Below are 14,438 nucleotides of genomic sequence, written 5' to 3' on the forward strand. Positions count from 1 at the left end.
CTATGGTACTCATTAACAAATCTTTTAGGCAGCCACAATACCTCTAAGGAGCTCCTACTGCCTACTGGGCAGAAAATGCCACCCACATGTCCACCTTAAACTCTCAAATTCAATGTATTCAAATTGAAGCTGATTCATCTCCTTTTTTTCACACCTCTTCCTGCCAACCTGCTACCTAATAACATCTCTATTTTTTGTTATAGCTAAATGAACTTTGAAAATTCAGTATTTCTTTATTAAATTGAGAACTTGTACCTTTTCATTTAAAGAAAGCATTTTGGGGCTATTATTAAGTAAAATAAGGGTTACTTGAATACAAGTATTCTGATACCATGACAGTAGATCTGATAACTGAGATGGCTACCATGTGACTAATGGGCAGAAATAAATGGACAAAGGGATGATTCATGTCTCAAGTGGGAGGGAGCAGGACAGGGTGTGATTTCATCATGATACTCAGAATGGCACGCAACATAAACTTTTAAGTTGCATATTTCTAGAATTTTGCATTTAATGTTTTTGAACTATGGTTGATCGTGGGGAGTTGAAACCATGGACAGTGAAACCTTGGAAAGGGGGGACTGCTGTATTGTCTCTTACGAACTGTAAGAGATGAAGACAGAACCGAAAATAAAGAAGTGACACCTTGAAATTTGCAAACAAGTGAAGAAAACTCTGTCAAATGCTGTCTTTGGTTACTCTCTCTGCCTTGTTCTCTCTGTACAATTCATGGACATCTGTCAATTCCACTTCCTTAATATCTCTACTCTCAATTTTGATGCCAAGGCCATTGTTCATATCTTACTGCCAATCAGTTGAAATAATCATTTTGATTGCCATCTCTTGGTCAAAATCTTCAGTGTCTCTCTATCTGCTACAAAAATAGTCTTAATTCTTCAGTCTGCCATTCAAGGGCTGCCACAGTTCAGTCCAACATTCCTTTTTGATTTAATCCCCCCATTACCTACTGCCTACATTTATTTTGATGGCAAATATTTTTCAAGACCTAGCTCAAAAGCCTCCACTCCCAAGCAGTGTTCTCTGATTCCCCAGCCGTTACGTGATTTATCTCTTCTCAGAATGCCCTTGACACATAACCTGTATTGCTCTTACAAAGGGTACTACTTTGCATTGTATATGTGCACACAGCAATTTTTCACCACTGTATCAGAAGCACCTCAAGAATGAGATCAGTGTCTGATTCCCTTCTGTGGTCCCCAGTTTGTGCATACTGGGCTTTCAAAGTACTTAATGAATGAGTAAATGAATGAATGAATGAATGAGGCTTGTTTCTCTGTTTTCCCATCTATGCCACTTTAGAAGCAAAGGACCATGCTTGAGGAGGCAAACAGGACGAGAGTTGGTGTGACTGATGTTCTAGTTAGGAGGAAAGTTACAGAAAACTTACACAAAACTGATGCAAAAGCTTAGAAACTAGTTTAGGACCATCAAGAATATGGGACAAATAGGTCCTGACTACTGCCCTGTGTACTGCCCAATGCAAAAATTTTATTTCAGAATGATGAACCTTGATCACTGCAGAAAGTGGGACTTTTAATACCATTCTCTTTAAATAAAAGGCAAGTTTGTAAGCCTTCTTGCAGGATTTCATAAAAAATGATTAATATAATTTTTAAAGTGTTCTTGGTTTTAAAAGGGGTTATAAGCCTATTATACAGAGTGAAGTAAGCCAGAAAGAAAAACACCAATGCAGAATACTAACTCATATATATGGAATTTACAAAGATGGTAACGATAACCCTGTATGCGAGACAGCAAAAGAGACACGGATGTACACAGAACAGTCTTTTGGACTCTGTGGGAGAGGGCGAGGGTGGGATGATTTGGGAGAATGGCACTGAAACATGTATAATATCATATGTGAAACGAATCACCAGTCCAGGTTCGATGTATGATACAGGATGCTCGGGGCTGGTGCACTGGGATGACCCAGAGGGATGGTACGGGGAGGGAGGTGGGAGCGGGGTTCAGAATGGGGAACACGTGTACACCCGTGGCAGATTCATGTCAATGTATGGCAAACCAATACAATATTGTAAAGTAATTAGCCTCCAATTAAAATAAATAAATTTATATTAAAAATTAAAATAAAAAGGGTTATATTATATGCAAAGTTCACATCTGAGTAATAGCTCATTTCCAGCAATGCTGGGGGATAAATGAAGCATTATTCTAATAGACTAAACTGCATAGTTTGTGTATCTAATTTCTCTTTCCATTCCCTTCCCTCCCCAGTATGTTCCACATAGTGAAGGAAAAAGAGAAAGATGTGTTTTAATCCTCTAATTAAATGTCAAACCATTGCCCAGGTAGCTACAGGCCAGTGTCCTCAGCACATCTGTCAAGGCTGTTATCCACCAACTTTCCTCTTCAAGGCAAAAATGTGATTACATCTTGGAGCAATGTCAATAATTTCTAACTGTATAAAGTTTGATATTTCTTATAATGGGATGTATTCCTGGAAATATGATGGATTAAAAAACTATACTCTGATTGTGTTTTCATTATAAATCAGAAATCAGTACTCAAAATGTTGACCTTTCTTCTTTCTGGGCCTCAGGTATACAAATTGTATTAATTGTGTTAATTATATCTGTGTTCATGACACTTCATCATCCTCAGACTATGCAGGAGTTTATTTTTATTTTGTTATTCTTCTTCTTCTAGTTATATTGAGTTATATATTCTTGACATACAGCAGTATGTAAGTTTCAGGTGTACAGCACAATGATTTGACTTAGATACATCATGAAATGATCACTGTAATTAGTGAACATCTATCATCTCATAGATAAAAAATTACAGAAATAGGAAAAACTCTTTTCATATGATGAGAACTCTTAAGATTTATTTTCTTAACAGCTTTCATATATAACATACAGCAGTGTTAGTAATATTTATCACGTTGTACATTACATCCCTGGTACTTATTTGTTTATAGCTGGAAGTTTATACTTTTTGACTGCCTTTATCCAGCTCCCCGTCCCCCAAGCCCTGCCTCTGGTAGCCACAAAACTGATCTCTTTTTCTATGAGTTTGTTTATTTTCGAAGTATAATTGACCTAAAACACTATGTTAGTTCCTGGTATACAATTTACTGATTTGATATTTCTATACATTTCAAAATGATCATCACAATTAGTCTAGTTACCATCTGTCACATTACAAAGATATTACACAGTTGTTGACTGTATTTCCCACATTGCACATTTCATACCTGTGACTCATTTGTTTTGCAACTGGAAGTTTATGCTTCTTAATCTCCTTCACCTATTTCTTCCCTACCCCCACCACCCTCCCTTCTGACAACCATCTGTTTATTCTCTGTGTCTATAACTGTTCTGTTTTGTTATGCTTGTTCATTTGTTTTGTTTTTCAGATTCCACGTGTAAGTGAAATTATACAGTATTTGTCTTTGTCTGACTTATTTCACTTAGCATAATATCCTCTAGGCTCATCTATGTTGTTGTAAATGTCCAGATTTTCATTCTTTTTTATGGCTGAAAAAAATTGCATTGTATATGTAATTTTTTACCTTGTCTTCTTTGTCCATTCATCTATTGATGGGCATTTATGTTGCTTCCACATCTTGGCTATTGTAAATAATGCTACAGTGAACATAATGGTGCATACCTTTTCTGATTGAAATTTTCATTTTCTTCATATAAATACCCAAGAGTACAATTGATCTATCATATGTAGTTTTATTTTTGATTTTTGGAGGAATTTCCATACTGTTTTCCACAGTGCCTGCACCAATTTACATCCCCCACACAGTACATGAGGGTTCCCTTTTCTCCACATCCTCTCCAACATTTATTATTTCTTGTCTTTTTGATAATACCAATTCTGACAGGTGTGAAGAGGTATCTCATTGTGCTTTTAATTTGCATTTCCCTGATAATTAGTGATGTTGAGCATCTTTTCATGTGCCTGTTGGCCATCTGTATGTTTTTTTTGAGAAATGTCTGTGCAGATGCGCTGCCCATTTTTTGTTTTTTTTATTTTTAGATTAATTTTTATTGGAGTATAGTTGTTTTACAATGTTGTGTTAGTTTCTACTACACAGCAAAGTGAATCAGCTATACAAATACATATATCCCCTCTTTTTTTGAATTTCCTTCCCATTTAGGTCCCTGCAGAGCATGGAGTAGAGTTTCCTGTGCTGTACAGTATGGTCTCATTAGCTATTTTATACATTTATCTATCTTATATATAGTATCATAGTGTATATGTGTCTAACTGTAGAATTCTATTTATAGGAAATGTTCCAAAAGACAAACCTACAGAGACAGAAAGTGGATTAGTGATTGAGGTTTGGATAAGGATTTATTGGGAATCTTACTGGGGTGATGAATAACATTCTAAAACCAGATTATGATGATGTTTGTACAACTCAGTAAATTCATCAAAAATACTGAATTGTACTCTTAAAATAAGTGAATTTTATGTTATTTAAATTATGCCTCAATAAAGTTGTTTAAAACATAGTGTATATGTGCCAATCCCAATCTCCCAGCTCCTCCCACCCTTTCCCTTTCCCACTGGTATTCATTCATTTGTTCTCTACATCTGTGTTTATTTCTGCTTTGCAAATAAGATCATTTATATCATTTTTCTATATTCCACCTATATTCATTATATAGGATAGTTTTTATCTCTTTCATTTATTTCACTGCTATAACAATCCACATCTCTACAAATGACCTAATTTTGTTCCATTTTATGGCTGAGTAATATTCCATTATGTGTGTGTGTGTATATATATGTTCAGTTCAGTTCAGTCGCTCAGTCATATCCAACTGTTTGCGACCCCATGGACTGCAGCACGCCAGGCCTCCCTGTCCATCACCAACTCCCAGAGCTTACTCAAACACATGTCCATCGAGTCAGTGATGCCATCCAACCATCTCATCATCTGTCGTCCCCTTCTCTTCCTGCCCTCAATCTTTCCCAGCATCAGGGTCTTTGCAAATGAGTCAGCTCTTCGCATCACGTGGCCAAAGCATTGGAGTTTCAGCCTCAGCATCAGTCCTTCCATAAATATTCAGGACTGATTTCCTTTAGGATGGACTGATCGGATCTCCTTGCAATCCAAGGGATTCTCAAGAGACTTCTCCAACACCACAGTTCAGAAGCATGTATTCTTCAGTGCTCAGCTTTCTTTATAGTCCAATTCTCACATCAACATATGACTACTGGAAAAATCATAGTTTTGACTAGATGGACTTTTGTTGGCAAAGTAATGTCTCTGCTTTTTAATATACTGTCTAGGTTGGTCACAGCTTTTCTTCCAAGGAGCAAGCCTCTTTTATTTTTAAAATTTTATTTATTTTTTTCTGTTTATTTATTTTACCTTACAATATTGTATTGGTTTTGCCATACATTGACATGAATCTGCCATGGGTGTACATGTGTTCCCCATCCTGAACCCCCCTCCCATCTTCCTCCCATTCCATCCCTCTGGGTCATTCCAGTACACCAGCCCCGAGCACCCTGTATCATGCATCGAACCTGGACTGGTGATTCATTTCACATATAATAATTTACATGTTTCAATGCCCTTCTCCCATACCATCCCCACCCTCGCCCTCTCCCACAGAGTCCAAAAGAATGTACTATACATCTGTGTCACTTTTGCTGTCTCGCATACAGGGTTATTGTTACCATCTTTCTAAATTCCATATATATGCCTTAGTATACTGCATTGGTGTTTTTCTTTCTGGCTTACTTCACTCTGTATAATAGGCTCCAGGTTCATCCACCTCATTAGAACTGATTCAAATGTATTCTTTTTAATGGCTGAGTAATACTCCATTGTGTATATGTACCACAGCTTTCTTATCCATTCATCTGCTGATGGACATCTAGGTTGCTTCCATGTCCTGGCTATTATAAACAGTGCTGTGATGAACATTGGGGTACACGTGTCTCTTTCCCTTCTGGTTTCCTCGGTGTGTATGCCCAGCAGTGGGATTGCTGGGTCATATGTCAGTTCTATTTCCAGTTTTTTAAGGAATCTCCACACTGTTCTCCATGGTTCTGCCAGTTTTTTAATCAGATTTTTTTTGATGTGGACTTGTGTTAGCTCCTTATATGTTTTAGATATCAAGCCCTTACCATATATACCATTTGCAAATATCTTCTCCTATTAAATAGTTGGCTTTTCCATTTTCTGATAGATTCCCTCAATCTGCAAAAGCTTTTAAGTTTGAGGTTGTTGTTCAGTCACTCAGTTGTGTCCAACTCTTTGCAACCCCATGGATGGCAGCACAACAGGCTTCCCTGTCGTTCACCATCTCCTGGAGCTTGCTCAAAATCATGCCCATTGAGTTGGTGATGCCATTCAACCATCTTGTCCTCTGTCGTCCCCTTCTCCTCCCACCTTCAACCTTTCCCAGCATCAGGGTCTTTTCCAACGAATCAGCTCTTTGCATCAGGTGGCCAAAGTATTGGAGCTTCAGCTTCCACATCAATCCTTTCAGTGAATATTCTGGACTGATTTCCTTTAGGATGAACTGGCTTGATCTCCTTGCAGTCCAAGGGACTTTCAAGAGTCTTCTTCAATACCACAGTTCAAAAGCATCAATTCTTTGGCACTCAGCTTTCTCTATAGTCCAGCTCTCACATCCACACATGACTACTAGAACAACCATAGCTTTGACTAGATGGACTGTTGTCGGCAAAGTAATGTCTCGGCTTTTTAATACGCTGTCTAGGTTGGTCATAGCTTTTCTCCCAAGGAGCAAGCATCTTTTAATTTCATGGCTGCAGTCACCATCTGCAGTGATTTTGGAGCTCAATAAAATAAAGACTGCCACTTAAGAGGAAGTAAAGGGAAACTAAAAAATCTCTTGATGAAGGTGAAAGAGAAGAGTGAAAAAGCTGGCTTAAAACTCAACATTCAAAAAACTATGATCATGGCATTTGGTCCCATCTCTTCATGGCAAATAGATGGGTAAACTCCATGACAGACTTTATTATGTTAGTTTGATGTAGTGCCATTCATTTATTTCTGCTCTGATCTTCATGATTTCTTTCCTTCTACTAACTCTGACTTTTTTCTATGACTGTGAAAGTGAAAGTGAAGTCACTCAGTCGTGTCTGACTCTTTGAGACCCCATGGACTGTAACTCACCAAGCTCCTCCGCCCATGGAATTTTCTAGGCAAGAGTACTGGAGTGGGCTGCCCTTTCCTTCTCCAAGGGATCTTTCAGACCCAGGGATAGAACCTGCGTCTCCCACATTGTGGGCAGATGCTTTAACGTCTGAGCCACCAGGGAATCAGGAAATGACTATGAAAGGATTTTTATTTATTATTATTTTTTTAAACTTTACAATATTGTATTGGTTTTGCCATACATTGACATGAATCCGCCATGGGTGTACATATGTTCCCCATCCTGAACCTCCCTCCCACCTCCTTCCCCGTACCATCCCTCTGGGTCATCCCAGTGCACCAGCCCCAAGCACCCTGTATCATGCATCGAACCTGGACTGGCAATTCATTTCACGTATGATAATTTACATGTTTCAATGCCATTCTCCCATATCATCCCACCCTCGCCCTCTCCCACAGAGTCCAAAAGACTGTTCTATACATCTCTTTTGCTGTCTTGCATACAGGGTTATCATTACCATCTTTCTAAATTCCAAATAATTTTAAATTTTTATTTTATATTGGAGTATAGTTGATTAACAATATTGTGATAGCTTCAGGTGTACAGCAAAGTGATTCAGTTATACATACATATGTATCTATTATTTTTCAAATTCATTTCCCATTTAGGTCATTAAATAACATTGAGCAGAGTTCCATGTGTTATACATGGAACTCTGTATATGGTAGGTCTTCATTGGTTATCCATTTAAAATATAGCGTGAAGGCAAAAAGATCAAGGGAGAAGATGATAAACATTGGGAGTTAGGGTAAGATATGGACAAGCAGGGGTTGATGATCAACAACTTCACATACACATGAATAAATACTCATGTTTAAATAAAAATGAGTTTACTTAATACCCAGTTTACTGAGTAAATACTGAGTTTACTTAAGAAATCTTTTTGTTGTTCTACAGTTAAAAAAATAAAAAGCCTTAATGTACATGTTGTTAAGACATTTTAGAAGTAATTTTACAGTAGAGAATAAAGTGTTTGATTTTCTTGAAAAAAAAAAAATATAGCAGCAGTGTGTATATGCCAATTCCCAAACTTCCTAACTATCCCTCCCCTACCCATAACAATAATCTCATTCTCTAAGTCAGGGAGTTTGTTTCTATTTTGTATATCAGTTCATATGTACCATTTTAATTTTTTTTTTAGATTCTGCATATAAAGGATGTCATATGATATTTCTCTTTCTGACTTACTTCACTCAGTATGATAGATTAGCTCAAGATGGTGGAGTTGGACGTGTGCTCATTCCTTTTTAGAGAAGACTGGAATCATAACTAATTGCTGAACAACCATTGACCAAAAAATGCTGATGCCTACCAAAAAAGATACCCTACATTCAAAAACAAATGAGAAGCCACAACAAAATGGTAGAAGGGGCACAATTATGATAAAATAAAACCCCATACCCACCAGGTGGACAACCTACAAAGTGGAAAACAATTATACCTTAGAAGTTCTCCCACTGGAATTAAGGTTCTTAGCCACATGTCAAGATTCCCAGCCTGGGGGTCTGGTAATGGAACTAGGAATCCCCAAGGAATCTGACTTTGAAGGCCAGCAGGATTTGACTGCTGGACTTCCACAGAACTGGGGCAAACAGAGACTACTTGCTTGGAGGGCACAAACAAAATCATACCAGGACACACGCATACCAGGACCCAAGGGAAAGGAGCAGTGACCCCACAGGAAACTGAACCAGACCTGCCTGCTAATGTTGGAGGATTTCCCGCAGAGGTAAGGGGTGGCAATGAATCACTGTGAGGACAAAGACACTGGCAACAGTAATTCTGAGAATTACTTATTGGTGTGTGCTCTCCTGAAGGCCATCATTAGCCCTACCAAACAAACTATAGGCTCCAGTGCTGGGTTGCCTTAGCCCAAACAAATAACAGAGAGGGAACATGGCCCCACTCATTAGCAGACAAGTGGGTTAAGCTCCCCCTAAGCATGGCCCTGCCCACCAGAGGGACAAGGCACACCTCCACCCACTACTGGTCCCTCTTATCAGGAAGCTTGCACAAGGCTCTTAGATAGCCTCATTCACCAGAGAGCAGACAGTAGAAGCTAGAGGAACTACAATCCTGCAGCCAGCTGAATGAAAACCACAATCACAGAAAACTAGATGAAATGAAAAAGCAGATGATTATGTCCCATATGAAGTAACAAGACAACCACCCCTCTCCCAAGGAGGGAAAAAAAAAAACCAACAATCAAATGAAGTGGAGATAGGCAACCTTCCAGAAAAAGAATTCAGAATAATGATTGTGAAGATGATCCAGGATCTAGGAAAAAGAATGGAAGCAAGGATTGAGAAGACGTGAGAAACGTTTAACAAAGATTTAGAAGAACTAAAGAACAAACAGAGATGAATAATGCAATAACAAAAGTGAAAAATATACTAGAAGGAATCAATAATGTAATATCTGAGACAGAAGAATGAATAAGTGGAAGACAGAATGGTGGAAATCATTGCTGTGGAACAGAATAAAGAAAAAAGAATTAAAAAAAATGAAGACTGCCTAAGAGACCTCTGGGACAATATTAAATGGACCAACATTCACATTATAGGGGTCCCAGAAGGAGAAAAAAAAGAAGCTGAGAAAAAAATTGAAGATATAATAGCTGAAAATTTCCCTAACATAGAAAAGGAAGCAGTCACCCAAGTTCGGGAAGTGCAGAGAGTTTCAGGCAGGATAAACCTAAAAAGGAACATGCTGACATTCATAGTAATCAAACTGAGAAAAAAATCAAAGACAAAGGAAAAATATTAAAAGCAACAAGGTAAAAGCAACACATACACAAGGGAATCCCTATGAGGTTATCAGATGATTTTTCAGCAGAAACTCTGCAAGCCAGAAGGGAGTGACATGATATATTTAAAGTGATGAAAGGGAAAAACCTACGACAAAGAGTACTCTACCCAACAAGGTTGTCATTCAGATTTGACAGAGAAATCAAGTCAAACAATCCTAGTTTCAAATCTCAGTTCTTCCACATAGAAGACGTAGAACCTAGGGCAAGTTCCTCAACCACCTTGAACCTCCATTTCCTCGTCTGAAAAATAAGAGTAAGGATATACTCATCCCATGAGGTCAATGTGAGAATTAAATGAGAAGACAGATGTAAAAGGCTCAGCTGGAGGCCCAGCATACATATTTGGCTTGAGTAAGGGAGAGCTAGGATTATCGTTAAGGCCTTAGGCCCAGCTTGACTGCCCCCATGCCTTTCAATCCTGTTTGTAAGTGTAGTCATGGTGGTGAAAATGCACCTCTGTATCCTTGGTATGTATACCTATATATCTTTATATATACGTTTTAACTGTGGTCCCGGAGAAGACTCCTGAGAGTCCCTTGGACAGCAAGGAGATGAAACCAGTCAATCTTAAAGGATATCAACCCTGAATACTCATTGGAAAAACTGACTCTGAAGCTCCAGTATTTTGGTCACCTGATGCGAACAGCCGACTCATTGAAAAAGTCCTTGATACTGGGAAAGATTGAGGGCAGAAGAAAAAGAGAGTGTCAGAGGATGAGATGGCTGGATGGCATCACTGATGAAATGGACACGAACTTTGGCAAACTCCGGGAGATGGTGAGGGACAAGAAGGCCTGGCGTGCTGCAGTCCATGGGATCACAAAGAGTCAGACATGACTGGGAGACTGGACAACAGCAACAATAGTTTTTAACACATGTATACCTATATATGGGCTTCCCTGGTGGCTCAGACGGTAAAGAATCTGCCTGCAATGTGAGAGACCTGGTTGGGAAGATCCCCTGGAGGAGGGAACGGCTACCCACTCCAGTATTCTGGCCTGGAGAATTCCATGGACAGAGGAGCCTGGCAGGCCACAGTCCATGGGGTCGCAAAGAGTTGGACATGGCATCACCGACTCAATGGATACCAGTTTGAGTAAACTCTGGGAGTTGGTGATGAATGGGGAGGCCTGGAGTGCTGCAGTCCATGGGGTCACAAAGAGTCAGACACAACTGAGCGACTGAACTGAATTGAACTGAGCAACTTTCACTTTCTTTACTTTTTACACCTATATAAGGGCTTCCCTGGTGGCTCAGATGGTAAAGAATCTGCCTGCAGTGCAGGAGACCTGGGTTTGATCCCTGGATTGGGAAGATCCCCTGGAGAAGGGAGTGGCTACCCACTCCAGTATTCTTGCCTGTGTGTGTGTGTGTGTGTGTGTGTATATATATATATATATATATATATATATATATATATATCTGCATCTTCACTATCCAGGGCTTGAATGGAAAAAAAGTGTTGATGACTGAAAGATTGACAGACAGAATGTAACAGGATGGTCCAGCTACTGTAGGGAGCGACTGATATGGATGTCTTTCAGATTTTGCTAAGGCCCATTGTTTATCTTTTATTCTTTATGAAACCTTCTAAACTACACACAGTTTAGCAAAAATGGCTTTTCGACTGTGGCCCATAGCCTGATTATTACATACTTTGTCAGCACTATTTTAGTGCTCTTCTGTCTTCTTTTATCTTAACCTTTATTTTTCTTTCTGGTTCAAGGTACTTGATTACTCCGTTTTCTCATTTTCCTGTTGCAAGATTTTCTGATTTATTTTTTGAATCTTGAGAAATGGAACTGTTATGACTTTTATTTACTTTATGTCTTATGCCTTTGAGAGCTGAATTATGCACTTTTAATTTCTCTGGGTGCTCATTTTCCTTTCCATTGTATGTGGGATTCTGTATATTGGTGTAGTTTCATACACATGAGCTGTGATTGAAGTATATTTTTCCATGGTCTTTAGAAACAGACTGTATTAAACCATGTAAAAATAGAGGTCCCCTCTTGTTTTCAAGGTGATACAGCAAAGCTTTCAGCTGCTGAAGTCATTCTTAATGTTATTTGCTTATTTTTCTCTTTTTAACTTCCTTAAGAATCACCCCCTCAGGAACCAGCATAGGCGGAAAAGGGCAATGGGGATCTGTGAACTTCACGATGGCTGCCTGTATACTCTTCCAGAAGGATCCTGCTGTTTTACATGTCTTCCAGCTGAGAAATAAAGTCCTTCCTCACCTATAGGCTTTCAAGAATTTATTACTAGTACATTTCCATATTGGTGCAAGAGTTTTAGTGGATAGTTATATCTTCATATAAATTTAATTTGCATCTCTTGCAGGTTCGTGAGATTTGTAAATGATATTCATTTTTGTTGCTATAATGATATCAGCGACCAATTTCACGTCCTCAGGGAAGAGCAGGGGCTGTTTCCGTGCACTGAAATCATTGTACTCTATTAGCGAGCAAAAGAGTTAGATCTTGACAGAAAAGCATATTTTCTTTGTTGATGAGGTATGTGTAGGTACTCTGTCTCCCTGGGCGAAAACAAGGTACACTGAAAAGAGCCCTGGATTCAGAATCCAAAGCCCTGGGTACCATCATTCCTGCCACCCTCAATTAGTTGTGTGACTTTGCATGACACCTTCACCTCTCTTTCCCTCAGTTTCCTCATCTATAAAGCAGGGACATGGATGGTTGCTTTAGCTACCGCATATGGTTAGTGTGTAAGCTCTGGAACCCAATGTAAATAGAAGCACCAGGATACTCAGCAGTGTCGTGTCATCGTTGCCACTGCCAGCACTACCAGCACCGTTATCATCAGTGGATGCCCAGGTGTTCAACAGGAAGAAAGTCTCCCGAGGCTGTCAGTACACAAGCCCACAATTCAAAGTGTGACAGCAGTAATAACAATGCCTAACATTTGATGAGCATTTACTATGTGTGCCAGGTACTATGCTAAGTGCCTTCCATGTTTCATCTCCTAAAAGCCCCAGAACAATGCTATAAGGTAAGTGTTTGCGTTTCCCATATTTTGTAGATAAGGCAACTGAAACACAGAGAAGGGTAGAGCAACTTGACCTACATCAGAACTGGGTCTGAGTTCAGGCAGCCTGCTTCCTAGCCTGTACACTTAATTCTCTGCTCTATCAGGGATTGGCTGGGCCATGGTAAATTGTGATAAGGGCCCTGCTCCTCTGAAGAACACTTCTACAACTTGCAGAATATTTACTTAATATTATCTCACATAAGCCTCACATCTGACTCATTTTTATAGATTGAATAAAATAGCATAAATATCTTAGTTAAGATTACCCAGCTATCAGTGATAGGGATTACCCAACTCCAGCCATATATCTTTCCCCTGCACATTGCTGCCTTTTTGGTTGAACTTATGGGCAATCTCCTCTCCCCTCACCTCCTTGGCTGCCTTTGCTTTCATTTTGAGAACAGAGGAATGTCTAAATCATAAAGTTATGTCCATGATGAAAATCTTCTAGAAAAACTGGTGTTTTAGTCGATGTTTTCAGTAGTTGGTTTCTCACAGAATCCTAAATCAGTACAGCTGAGAGGTGCCCTAACCCTCACCTATATCAGACTGTTGGATGTTTATTGAATGATTTTGCAGGTCCCCATGTAAGGAAAGGTTTTTTTTTTTATATATATAAGTTTATTTATTTTAATGGGAGGCTAATTACTTTACAATATTGTATTGGTTTGCCATACATCAACATGAATCCACCACGGGTGTATACATGTTCCCCATCCCGAACACCCCTCCCACCTCCCTCCCCATACCATCGCTCTGGGTCATCCCAGTGCACCAGCCCCAAGCAACCAGTATCCTGCATCGAACCTGGAATGGTGATTCGCTTCATATATGATATTATACATGTTTCAATACCATTCTCCCAAATCATCCCACCCTCTCCCTCTCCCACAGAGTCCAAAAGACTGTTCTATACATCTGTGTCTCTTTTGCTGTCTCGCATACAGGATTATCGTTAGCATCTTTCTAAATTCCATATATATGCATTAGTATACTGTATTGGTGTTTTTCTTTCTGGCTTACTTCACTCTGTATAATAGGCTCTAGTATACTGTATTGGTGTTTTTCTTTCTGGCTTACTTCACTCTGTATAATAGGCTCCAGGTTCATCCACCTCATTAGAACTGATTCAAATGTATTCTTTTTAATGGCTGAGTAATACTCCATTGTGTATATGTACCACAGCTTTCTTATCCATTCATCTGCTGATGGACATCTAGGTTGCTTCCATGTCCTGGCTATTATAAACAGTGCTGTGATGAACATTGGGGTACACGTGTCTCTTTCAGTTCTGGTTTCCTCAGTGTGCATGCCCAGCAGTGGGATTGCTGGGTCACAAGGCAGTTCTATTTCCAGTTTTCCATAGTGGCTGTACA

The sequence above is a fragment of the Bubalus kerabau genome, chromosome X, assembly GCF_029407905.1.
Source record: "Bubalus kerabau isolate K-KA32 ecotype Philippines breed swamp buffalo chromosome X, PCC_UOA_SB_1v2, whole genome shotgun sequence".
Lineage (NCBI taxonomy): Eukaryota > Metazoa > Chordata > Mammalia > Artiodactyla > Bovidae > Bubalus > Bubalus kerabau.